The sequence below is a fragment of the Halyomorpha halys genome, unplaced genomic scaffold, assembly GCF_000696795.3.
Source record: "Halyomorpha halys isolate HHAL.00 unplaced genomic scaffold, Hhal_1.1 Scaffold705.1, whole genome shotgun sequence".
NCBI lineage: Eukaryota > Metazoa > Arthropoda > Insecta > Hemiptera > Pentatomidae > Halyomorpha > Halyomorpha halys.
In genome coordinates this window covers 231,129-245,325 of record NW_027116684.1, presented here as the reverse complement: position 1 = coordinate 245,325, position 14,197 = coordinate 231,129, and the positions used below count along the sequence as shown (strand labels likewise).

The 14,197-nt window shown below is 27.1% G+C and overlaps 1 long non-coding RNA gene across 1 annotated transcript in view; it reads right to left on the bottom strand.

The window, feature by feature from the left end:
• Window positions 1-14,197, bottom strand: part of LOC112210793 (uncharacterized) — a 72,964-nt gene that overhangs the window by 57,362 nt on the left and 1,405 nt on the right. Inside the window, exon 2 of the long non-coding RNA XR_010845133.1 lies at window positions 11,526-11,562. This is a non-coding gene — a long non-coding RNA (uncharacterized lncRNA). The remainder of the gene's footprint in view (window positions 1-11,525; window positions 11,563-14,197) is intronic.

Genomic DNA, 14,197 nt, shown 5'->3' with positions numbered 1-14,197 from the left:
TTTTTATTCGGAGCTCTATATCTTTACAACTACCAACAACACTAAAAATCTAAGGTAACATTATTTAAAGAAGAGTAAATTTTCTGAAATATTAGCCCTAAAAGAGCTATTTACGCCCAATAGTTCTCGAGATATAGCTTTTTAAAAAGAAAAATTTCTTAAAAAACTACAGAATGATTAGTAGTTAGTTAATTTATTGTGAGAAACCTATACCTCAGGAACTATGTGACGTACAGATGTCTATTAGCACTCAAATTAAAGCTAGTTTGATGGACTGTAAAGAAGTTTATGACCTTTACCTTCATAGAAATAGTAGATTTCATGATATTTGCTAAAATAAATTGGTTTATAGTTGTTCGGACAATAAGTTTGATTTATGAAAAACTTCATTTCAGAAACCATTGGACGTACAGATGTCTGCCAGCGCTCAAATAAAATCTAGTTAAATTTACTACAAAATAGTTAATGATGTTTATCTTTGTAGGAGTAGTAGTTTTTATGATATTTGAAAAAATGTAAATTTCTAGTTATAATATAGTGCTATTTACTCCTACGAAAATAAACGTCATAAACTACGTTATAGCTCATTAAGTTAGCTTTAATTTGAGTGTTAATAGACATCTGTAGGTCACATAGTTCCTGAGATATAGATTTTTCAAAATAAGTTAACTAGTCTAATCTTTCAGTACATTTTAAAAAAATTTTGCTTTTTAAAAAGCTGTATCTCGAGAACTATTGGACGTAAATATCTCTATTAGGCCCAATATTTCAGCAAATGTACTCTTCTTTAAATAATGTTCTTTTAGATTTTCTAGTTTTGTTTGTAGTTTTTAAGTTATTGACCACCAATGAAAAATTAATGTTTTTTAAGGTTTTGAAACAGCCACCATTTTTTATTCTAAGATGATGTACATTAGAAGGTGCCAAGAGAGTAATAGTGATGAATCAAGCCCATCATCTCTCCTAAATAATTTGAAAATCCATAAAAGTTGAGAGTTGAGAATCTACTTCAATCTATTATATTATTGTAAAACATTTTACTAAAAAACTTTCTAAAATTCAAAAACCAATACCAATTAGCAATTGATTTCAAACTGAACCTCAGATCTTAAGTCCTTGGTATTTTATAAATATAATGTTGGGTTTGAAAAGACTTTTTTTTTTTTTTTTGTCAAGTATCTTTTAACATTCACAACAGGTAAGTAAAAAGTTCAAATCAAAGAGTAAGAAAAATTAAAATATTTCATAATACACATAAGAAAACCAAAATATCTAAATATAGAAAGAAAATCCATTCAAGATTATTCGGAATTTATGATTCAGCCCCCTCCTTCTTCCAACAAAATTGTTATAGTAACATCTCTGCAAGTTTGCATCTGACAATTTAATCCCACCTCATCTATTGAGTAAATATTTGATGAATGTAAGTATTACAATAGTTGCTCTTGTGTAAATATGAGTATTCATAAGTTATATTTGAATCTTTTAAATTTTGATGACTATTCTCATGTCTTGGACTTTTAAATGTTATAATGAAGAAAAAAAGAAGAACTAACCCATTTTTTTTTCATAAATTAACTCAGTTTTGATTTAAATTTTAGAACAAGAAAATAATCCAGTAACCCATAATTTTTCTATCAAATAGTTCCTGAGATTTCAACATTTTTAAAAATATGACTCATTTTCAACGAAAACAATAACTAATCTACAAGCTTAATAAATTTGCAAAAATTTTCATTAAGCATACTATTAAACTATCCGAACTAATTAAATAAACCTTTAATAGAGGAGGAAATTAATCAAAATATTTTTTATGCATACCCTAGAATTGCTGTCAATATTCAATTCACATATATTTATACTTTAAAAAGATTCCCATTAATTTAATGCTCACAAATTCATGAATTAAAAATGGTATTAGTATAAAACAATAAGCCATGAAATAAAAAAAGAGGACACAGATTAAAATACATGGCATTAATACAAAATAGTTTAAAATGCAAGTATTCAACTGGCAGTCCAGCGTAATTTGAATAAACCACTAAAAAATAAAAACACTGATGTAAATTTATTATTATTATGAATTATTAAAAACATAATTTTACAAAAAATAATATTCCTCAAACATTAAATAGAATTCAGTATGACCACATAAAAAAGTTTAATTTCTACTTTTACACTTCACTGGTCAATTTTTTTTTAAAGATGTATTTGATTAAATAATAAAATATTTAATTTTTCGTTTTCTATTCTGTCTTTAGTGTCAAGAGGTAAGATTAAAAAAAATAAGAAAAATGAAAAATTGTAATTTAAAAGTTCAGTGGACAAAATAAATTAATACATTATTACAGTAAAGCATCAAGGATGAAATAAATAAGTAATTTAAATTATATTAATAAACAAGCTATGTGATGGAACAATTATTCAAATGTATATTTTACAAAACAGAACCTTTTTGTCAAATCAATTTAATGATAGTAAATGAGCATTAAAGAAAGTTATCCATTTTTTTAAAAATATATAAGCATTAATTTTGAAATAAATAAAAAATTTTGTCATAAATTAATAATTTTTTATAAAAATATTTTGAAAGGGTGAATATTTTAATCTTTAATGAGTAATAAAATTAATTGATTTGTCATTAAAAAATTACATTACTTTGTAGTACACATATTTATGTGTGCTACATTCATAAAAACAGACAATTTTATAATGCTAAAAGTTAAATTAAATGTAAGACTTCTAATGTTTCAAATAATTACCTATCATAAATAACATAGTTTAAATAAGCTAAGAAAACATTCAGTATAATCTTCACAAAGTAGCCTCTTCAAAAATAAGTGGGTGGATTCTAGAATAAACAGTCAAAGCCATAGTTGCTTTTTGTTGAGTTAATCAACTTTTCTTTTTTTTTGTTTCATTGTTTCTAAGATTTTTTCATAGAATGTTTAGTCAAAAATATTGTATTAAATTTGTATTGTTTTGTATGCTACTTTGTGAATGTATCAAATCTATATGTATTATCACACATAAATTCAATATGAATGATAATATGGATAGTAGTTATAATAATAAGGTCGATAATTATGATTGTAGTAATAAGATGGGTTTGGGTTATAATAATATGGTGGCCTGTACGGAATCCTTATTGGTTTTCGTTCTTTTTCCAGAACTTCTATGGCGAACTCTGCTTTACGTCGATTTTTCTCAATTTGAGAAGCCTTCTTCTGTTTATAAACAAACAATGGTCTAAAAACAACTTGACTACTAGTACTTAGATCTGCAGGCCAACTCGGAGAAGGGTCATCATCGATCTCAACTTCAATTATTTCTGTTCCACATGTAAATTCAACAAGCAATAGGCTACAGACCTGCAGATAATTTTCTGTTTATTTTCTTAATACCATAAATGAGTAAAGCTTTCAATGTTAATACAAATTTTCTCTTTTAATTCCATATTCTGAACAATAATCGGGTGTAGTAAAAAGTATTAGTTTCTTAAAAACACAATCATAAGAAATAATTTTTTGTCCTCATAGAATTTTGATTATTTTTTAAATTAATATTTTTACATTAACGCTTCATAAACTGCTCATTTCTTCTGCAATTTTCTTAATCTAATAAAAGTCTTAAGTAAAGGGATGTCTCAGATAAAATTTAAAATAGTTAACAAAGTTTCAAGTAATAATACAGACATTTATACCTCGCTTTCATAAAAATGGTATTAGATTTTAAAAAGAAATAAATACCTAACATTATTTTAAATTTAAAATTGAAGATTTTTCTCATCCCTGACAATAATCCTTAAATCTTGAATTTAAATGAATCTAAATATTTAATATTTATGAATCGGACCAATGGTTCTCAAACTATTTTTGTCTGGCGGGACACTAAGATTATTAAACAAAATTCGTGGCCCGCCATCATTATAATCATTTTTTTTCAATCAATTAACTAATCAGCCATAGAAGTAAATAAAATAGAAACATAGAATTGTATTGTAAAAACAATATCAATTTTCTGAATATTTTTTTAATTATTTAAAATTCCATGACACCACTATGGAATAAGGTATAAGACTAAAGTGAGCATGGTATAAATGGGATAAAGCAAATAATATCACAACAGACAACAATGATGGATTTTATATAAATTTGTTCCACCTTCTTATATTGGAAGAACATAACTATTTATAACATATTAGAGGTCCATTCCTTATTTCATTATTTGAAATATAATTCATATTTAATGCCCACATACCATAAGAATACTGAGCTCAAATTATTTTGTGATGTGAATTTAGATGGTAATTAAAAAATGTGCGATAAAATGCTACATATTATGTTTTACTATCAGATACCTATTTTTAACGCAATTGCAAGGTCTTAGACTACATATGTATGCAATTGCATATGTATTTTGTCCATTTTTTAAAATTGTATTCTATTTTTTTTAATTAGTTAATTAATACAATTATTATAAGTTTTCATAGCTCCTTTATTTCCTTTTTTGAAATTCTTTGCTTCCGAAAATTCTACTATTTCTGCATCGTTGCATTTTTGTATTTATTATTGTCGTTATCATAGTTACTTGTTTGAATTTTAATAGAGATAAGAACATACATGGGAATACTTTTATGTTTTTAAATAATAGAAAATCTTTTTTTTTTTTTTTTTTTTTTTTTTTTACAGTGAAATCATTTTCTCTTCCCCTAAAATAAAATTATTTTTGAGATTAAAAACCTTTACGTTATTGTAAGAAGAATAAGTAATCATGAAGGTATATGGTGGTTTTGAGAGCAGAAGAAAGGGCTGATTCAAAAGAAAACCTATAAAGATATTGAGTCAAAGAAAAAATGAGAAAACATGAGCCAGGCCAATCAATGAAAATAATGAGGAAGTGTTACCTAGTCCATATTTTGGTTATCAAATCACAAATAAGCTAATGAAACAGAGAAAGAATTCTAACATATAAAGATTAAGCCCACTAACATAATTAATATTAATATTAATCTAAACCGCAAATCAACTAAACATCTAAACCTTGGTCAGGCAGAATCTAACTTATAGATGAGAAACTATGGCTTTGAGTAAGGTTACAGATGACAAGGTTGAAAGGAAAGTATTGTAAATAACATATTAAGGTCTGTATGAAGGAGATGGATGAATAGAAAAGTAGAGGAAATAGAGAAGTTGCAAATTCATACATTCAGAAGGAGAACAGTCTTTTCCATATTATTCAAGTGAGCAAGGACAAATACATGAAGGGGATTAACCTAGATTTACTTATTATTTAATAAATAGAAGGTAACATAAAAAAAATTAGACCACTGTTTTAAGACATTTTTAGAACCTACTTTGGGACCAAATGCAGTGTTTAAAAGAATACTTAGGCATTTGTAGTCAAAATAATTCCAAATGCTTAGCCACCTAAAATAAGAAATAATAATTTTCCAATACAGCAAATGAACAGTTAACCAACAGGGAAAATATTATAACTGAAAAAAAGAAAAACTGAACATAAGTGATAAACAGAAGTCTATACTATAAAGGACAAAACCCTGTAGCAACAGATATTGATACCAGTCAAAGACAACTTCGCTCAATGATGCCAGAATAGTAGAATAACACCACTTTTCAGTTTTCTAACATAAAAACCTCAATTCATTCTGTTTTAGGATTGATAACGGGCATAAGTCACATATGATGTTCAGAATATGGAAGCTCAAAAAGAAACGAAAATAGATATTTGAAAATTAACTACTCACCAATAATTTCAAAACATATTTAATCATGTTAATCATAAAGAAATAACTTTTTCTTCTTGACCTCCCAAAGCCAACTAAAGAATAAACTACCAGATACTGATCATTGTTTTTAAAGCCAATATTTAAATTAGTACCCGTTAACATCTCGAAAGGATGTGTAAATGTCAATTAACACACTCTTGTAAATAGAAGATAACATAAAAAGATTAGAACACTGTTCTAAGACATTTTTAGAACCTACTTCCGGACCAAATGCAGTGTTTAAAAGAATACTTAGATATTTGTAGTTAAAATAATTCCAAATGCATAACCGCCTAAAATAAGAAATAATAATTTTCCAATACAGCAAAACCCCAACTATCCATCCTAGTCAGAATGAAGACATCACTGGTTAAGTGGGAGAGAGTATTTTTAATTTTAATCTAAAGTGTATGAAACAAAATAAAAACAAAGAAAACTAACAAATCAAAATTAATCCATAGGTCACATATATATTAATATAAGATTAAGTTAAATTTATTACCACTTAAAATAAAATTTCTTTAGAAACATGTCTAAATTAAAGCATACAACATAATGTTAAACTTTTATCAATAATAATAACAGTCAATATTATTTTTTTTTTATCTCATTTTAATTTTTTAACTAATGAAAAGTCACTTTTACAAAAGGTTTAGTATAACCCAACAGAAAAAATTGAAATACTAACCAAGTAAAACCTTTTACTAAATTTAGTTGGACTGAAACCTCCAAACTAAAACCTACATCAAAATGAGTAAAAAATCAAATCTATATAATACATTAATTCGTATATAATTTAACGATCAATTTTTTGTGAAATATTAATAATATTCTTATTCTTATAGCACAGCTTATGAAGAGGTATTGAAGTATTTCAAAATTGCAATACCGTAAGTTCATTTTATTGAAGAAAAAAATAAGTTCAATATCTTTAAAACTACTTTATACATGAAAACATTTATTAAATACTGTAGTGACATTTTACATCTATAATAATGTGAATTAATCCCTCGATTTTCCAAATCTTGAATGTTAGCTTGTAATTCTCAGTTGTTAAATTTATGTTGTCAAATTATATAGAAAGCATGTCGCACATCCAGAATGAATGAGGCATAGTATACACTTTTTACGATCAGAAATTTAAATGGTTGGATCTGCAACATCTCAAAACACAGTCAGCTCTCAAGTGTTAGAATAAACCAAAAGACACAATAGACAATTTATAAACAACGTGTATTAAAGAAAAAAATCTGAGAGTTTTTATGTAAAACTTAGCCAGTATTCATTGTCCATTCTTACAAAAGTGAACAGAATTTCATGGGAACTTAATCCAACACTTCAACAATTTTTTTAAAAACAAAGGTAAACATTTCAATAAGCCATTTCTTTGGCAACATTAAACTGATTCAAAACAGAGCTGACTGAAAAAAATTAAATTTTTGCATAAAATGTTTATGAAACAAAAGATTTAGTTATACTTAAATAATTTTTAATTTTCCTAACTTTCTTTCTAATTAATAAATCAAGGATTTAAACAATTTTTAGCCTTTCCAATTAACAAAATACACATAGATTTAAAGATCAAATATATTAAGGGATAAAAGAGTTGGTTATAAAATAATTAATGGCGATTTATTTTTAAAAAAATTTTTATTGAAATTTAACTAGAATAAGTTATCATGATATATTAGTCAGTTGTTTTTTAATCAGTAACTTCTTTTTTTGTTTTCTATGAGAGTTTCCTGCAGTAGGGAAACAATTTCTGCGGCCCAAAAAATTATTATTCTAAAAAGTTCAATTAAATTCTTTTCATAATTTTCAAAGTATATTTTGCAGATATGCAGAAAGAAATTGCTTGTATTAAAGAATAGAATATTCTTATAATGAATTCAGGGTTTTGAAAATTATTGTTTGTTTGTTTCAATTATAGGTTTATTAGATAATAGATTTTACCAAACAATTTTTTTTTTTTAAAGTTAACTAAAATATTGTCCTAGAAATTTTATTTTTAAATTAAAGCTATTAAAACAGTAATGTAGATAGGTACATATAAAAGAGAAAATTTAATGGTAATTTAAAAATTATTAAAAAAAAAAAAATTAAAAATATTTTACTTTACAAATCAAAATAGTAATATTTACAGATTACAAATTAGCTTCTTAATATTTTGTCAAATTAGATATAATTCTCTATATGTTTATCTTTCATCCGTAATTTTCATTCAGTTTTGCAATGAAATTTTAGATAATGAATCATTCTTTAACACTTAACCATTTTAAAGGAAGCTTAGTTAGTCAATGTGATTAACACTAATGAGTCACAAGTACAATCTTTCACAACCACATGGATCATAATATATACAAGTAAAAAAACAACTAAAATGAAACAAAGTTGAAAGTGACAAAGCTAAATCTATGATTAGAATTCATTGCTAATTTTAAAATAAATATGAAATCATAACCAAAACAGTTTTATGGTTAATTATGCCTGGTAACATAATGATTCATGGTTAATTTTGGAAAACAATGTAGAAAACAAAACATGAATTCAAATTATCAATTATTATTTTTTTTTTTATTAGTTCAAGGCAAATATACATCAAATCCTAATAGATAATCTGATAAAGCAGAAAAATTATAAGGATCATTGAATAAAAACAATGATTAAATTCAATCATTGACTTGAAGAGAAAATATATTTCTTGGTGAAAAATTAGCAAAGTAAAAACAATATACTCATCACCAAAATTAAATTCCATGTAAATAAAATTGGAAACAACAGATAAAAATCTGTAAAGTGAAAGGAACAAAAAACCAAAAAAATCTCTTGAAAAAGAAAATTTTTCACTCAAAAATATGATAATTATTTAAATTAAAAAAAATTAAAAGTAAATTTCTTTCAGATTCTTGTTCTTTAAATACAAATATCTAAGTTCCCACTCTTGTCTTTTCACAACAGAACTTGTCTCAGCTGCTGTATTATTTTTTTTCTTAATGGTAAAACACTTTTCAAGGTACCAATGGTAATATGAAAAATTATTACAGAAAAGCTTTAGCAACAAATGGATTAATATTTATTATTTTTAAACAAACTGAGCACAGAAACAACAATGTATTTTAACATTTAAAATAATATAAATTCTCCATGTGTACAAGTAAGTCTGGAAAGATTGTCCAGTTACAACAATAATTTCAAGAACAACACTATTGGTCAAATCTGTTATAGAAAATAAGTCTTATTATTTGATTTGTAAATAAAACAGTAGATGGCGAAACTATGGCACTGCAGAGAACAAAGAAACAGGCATGTTTCTTTGTTCTGAGTTGCACTTGGTCATGGGGACTAATAGTGGAAACGTAGAATGTAACATAATATGGAAACTCTTTGTCTTTCTTCATAAAACTCCTCCCTAAATTCCACAACAAAATCACATTATACTGTTGAACAATGTTATTTGTGTGAGTCAACAATTGAGCAATATACATAGTGCATAATGGAAAATTAGAAGCTCCTTTCACAATGGAAGGAGTTATTTCTAGAACTGAAACTCATTAACCAAAGAACTACCAGCCAGAATGGCCCCTCCCCATTAGAGAATTCACAGAGGTGAGTCTCCCGACAAACATGCCATAAATGTATAAAACCGCCTTCAGCGGACCCGGTAATCTCATCTTATAATGCCATCCGGCAAGACAGGATCGTATAAAATGTTTGTATATATATAAATTAGGCTATAAGTTCAATTGTATATATTGTATTTGTTGATAGTAAATAAAATATTAGGAGGTAAGAAAAATAACAAAAAAAAACCAAAGAATAACCAAAAATCAAATGACAATAAAGAAAAGTACAGAAAGTCTTGTTATGCTCATGACTAAAAAGTACAAATAGATAGGTGCGGTTCTTTCAGAAAAATTTGTTAATCATTTCAGAAAAATCTGGATTTTATAAATAACACTAAATGGAATAAAAAGCTGCTTAAATTAACACAATGAATAGTAGTTAGATTCAAATGTATATATATGGGAATTAAAAAGAAGAATCAGAAAGTACATACACCAAATTTTACTAAAAGTAGTAGAAAAGATAAAAAATGTGTACCTGAAAAGGAAACATAAAATCACAAATGGTAAGCATTTTTTATATACTTTATTAAAAATAACTGGTTGGGTGCACCCAGAGAATCAGTTCTCAAACACCAGCATGAGGATCAATCTGTTGGCAAACATGGTAGGGGAATACAACACTTGAGATGCCTAGATAAAGTGGAGAACAACCTGAAGAGGATGAGAATCAAAAAACAGCAGATGCTTACCACAGTAAGCAACAGTCCTGAATAAGCATCATCATCGTATGATCACCCAGAACTGGTTTTTCTTTTGAGGCTAATCTCACCAGTTTCAAATTTTTGAATCATTAACTTGCAGTCAGATAGAAAATCACAATCCTTTTCTTACAAGTGTCAACAATACTGGTGTTTCGGCAGGGAGAAAAATATGTTTCTAATAATGGTGCAATATTACCAATAATTCAAATTTTAGATGTTCTTTAACTAAGTACTAAAGCAAAATTGAAGGCGAAATGAGGCCATTTTTTTAATAAATTCATTTTCTATATTTTAGGACAATAACCATATCACAGAAAATATTTCCGAAATCAAACCTATTATATATTAATTAGATAACAATAATAAATTAATATTACTATCTAAGGTTGCTTCTGGGGTCAAATGATGCCACACAAGCACTCCTCCTTCCCCCTTAGGGCTAAACCTAACGTTAGATCCTCATGAAGAGTAAGATAATATAAATTTAGAAGACATTTCCACTGATGGCAACTACTCAGGCTTCTAGCGAAAAATCAAAGAAACCAAAAAAGTCTGATACAAACAATGGTATTAACCTAGAAGGTGCCCAATAGTCCATTGAAGAAAACAGTAAAAAATACACAATAACTTTCATTAATATGATAAAATTAATTTTAATGTCAACAAACACTAAAATGTGCAGTAAATTAGTAAACCAATTTAATGATGTTACAATGGGACTTAGAGACATGCTAGTCGATGCTAAACACCTCAAAAAAAGGTCGGCATCAAAAATTAAAAATTTTAAATTTCTTCAAGGAATGGGTAATGGACAAGGAGGACAGCAAATCAATTGACAACAAAACAGTACAAACAATAGGACAAACTTAGGAAAAATCAAAAACAGCCTTGAAATCTGTTAGTAGTCTTAGCCGGAATAAACATTGTACATACAGTCATGACCAATACCTACCTACACATCTATACCTACTACCCACTGACCTACAGAACCAGTAAAGACCTACAAGGACACAAGGCCACACTGTCCATCCTCCTAGATTGACAGTGAAGCTCTTAAGGATGGAAGACAACACTGCAACATTAGGAACCGACTAAATATCAAACTTGGAGCCTCTGAAAATGGTGTGGAAAATTTATTTGAGTTTTTAAAAAAATCAAAGCTATTTCATCTTTTTTAGATGAAAAATGTAAAGTAATGTAACTCATTTATTTATGTAAAGTAATAAAAAAAAAAAAAAAAAAACCTATGTAACATGATAATGGACCCTCTATGGGTAGACACATAACTAACTAGTGAAGACTGCTAAATGGTTCCAAAGCTCAGTGATTGGTTTTAGTGCTACATACGAGTGAGAGTAGGATGAACAAAATCAATTTTTTTAAATAATATAACAATAATTAAGTACTCACCACACAGCCAATCGATGGACACCCAACTGAACTGCACCTACAAAAAGATAAAAAATATTATATAGAAACAATTTTGGAAACAAATTATATATAAGAAATAAAATTTTATTAGTAAATTGCAATTCAAATAAACTTTATATATATATATATATATATATATATATATATATATATATATATATATATTGTTGCCAATATGTTAAAGTAATGAATGTGAATACTGCTATTTTTCAGAAAACTAAACAAGAAATTTATATTTTACTTCTAACTTTCTCATTGTGGATAATTTATAATTTGTAATCATAACCCAATAATTTCTAATTTAGTATAATTTATGATAAGCAATTAATATATGAGTAAATACTGTTTCTTAATATTCTTACATTGTATGGCACTACATACATTACCATTCTACTAATCGATAGTAATGATGTATACCTAGACACTTAATCTAGGGGAGTTTTGAAGCTGAACAACCAAACTTTTAACAAACCTTCAGGTAAAAAATAGATCACCAACACAGTATGGTATATCTGTACTAATAGTCTGATACTTTTGCATTAATATAAGAAAGAAATAAGATGGAAAATGTTTAAAGAGTTTTTGGAAAACATCTTTCTTATAGATACCATTTGAAAAAATAAAACAAAATTATGGGGCCTTGTTTAAAATCTAAAAACAAAAAAGGGAGAAACAAAATGATAAGATTGATTAAAGTGCAGGCACTTTATAGGTAAGAGAAATTAAGTAATAGATACCCTTGCAAGATTATATTAATAATAAAATATTTTTCTAATTCTATTACAAAAAGGGTAACAAATCTGCAATGTCATAATTAAGATTGTAATGAAATGTCACTGACTACATATATATAAATTCTCACAATAATAGGATTATAATTTGATAAAATAAAACTCCCACAGAATTGCTGAAAAACGTTACTGACTTTACATAACATTAAAACTTTCTCAATAAAGAAATATTGTTCATTCAAGACAGTAAGGAAATTAAATTTTCAGAAATAATTAAGTAAATAAAAAAATAAATGATTAATTGATACACAAATAATACCACAGTACAACACGGAATATTGAATCATAGTCCAGTTCTTCTCAATGATATGAAGGGCTTTGTCAATGGGGATGTTAATAAAAAGGCTTTCGGCACCAAAGGAAGTTAAGATAAAGTTGTCAGGTATGTTGAAGGATTGTAATAGTTCTTTAAGGTGGAAGGAATTACGGATATTGAAAGACTTATTGTGGCTGAGGATTTGAAGGGCAGGAAGAAGAATTTTTCTGAGTTTAGAAGAGGGAGCGTTGATATTAGAAATGATGGGGTGAAGGGTGTTACCATGTTTATGGATGTTTGGGAGTCCGTATAAGCGGGGGGCTAAAGAATTATAAGAAATGAGGTTAAGGTAGGTGGGGCGGTTAATCTGATTGGTTTCAAGAAGGTTCCTTAGGAATAAGTTAAACTGGAGCATAAGTGAGTGAGTTGGGTCTCGAATGGTAGGTCGGTAAGTAGTTGTGTCAGACAGAAGGATGTTAATTTTGTCAACATACTCAGATTTGTCCATAACCACAGTCGAGTTACCTTTGTCAGCTTTAGTGATTATAAGTTGGTCGTTAGATTTGATAAAGGAGCGGGTGTAAGAAAGGTCTTCGAAAAATAAGGGAGAAAGAATGGAAGAATGGAGTGTGGTGTTATTTTCCACTTATGTTTTTTCTTTTTTTTTGTAACTATGTCAAGTGTTTGTATCTTTTTTAGCCCTAACGAAGCCCTGCAACATGGGGCAAAACATTGGCTCAATAAAAATAGTATAATCATTTATTATTTGAGTTTTTTTGGCCACACCTGGACCATATTCCATTCATCGAAGAAATATTTACAATGAATGAAGAACAAAAAAGGTGTCAATGAATGAACTAATCAAGTATTCCTGAGAATAACAGCATCCTAATCAACCTTTTACATCAATAAAAAAGAAATATCATTTTTTTTTTTTGTTTCAGAGTTCTGCAGTGAAAAAAAGGAAAAGTTCCATAGTAGTAAATTAAAATAAAATTGTAAGCATATTCTTAGTTATTCATTCATTAACCAGAGATTTACAAGTAAACAATATACAAAAAATAGAGTAAGATGTATGAATTTTGTAAACTAAAATATAATATAGGATATTTAATTTAAGAACTGCACCAATTACGCCTCTTAAAAATTGCTATTTATGACTGATGAAAACAATTATAAATAAAGATCCGTATATTAAAGGCGTTCAGTAATAAAACAGGGTAACTGATTAAATGAAAACATTTACAGCGTTAAAATGTTTGTTAATTATCATTTTTTCCTTTTATGCATAATGTGTGTTTGTCACTTACCGTAGCTCAATATCAACATTATTCTCTTAAGAAAACAAAGTTCTTAAAGACTCCTGTAATGGTTCGTTAAATCAGCCGTAAAAAAGCCGGTAATGCCAAAAACTTTGATCCATAAAAAAATATGTCACCATGTTTTATGACTGAAAGCCTAATTGATTCTTAAATGCTGAAAATTCTGCCCCATTAAAAATTTGAGCTTGGGATGTTTTAAAATAAATCAAGAGTTAAAATTTATAAATGGCTTATAAAAAAGCCAAGAAAATATATAAATATTTTTACTTTTTTTAAATTTAT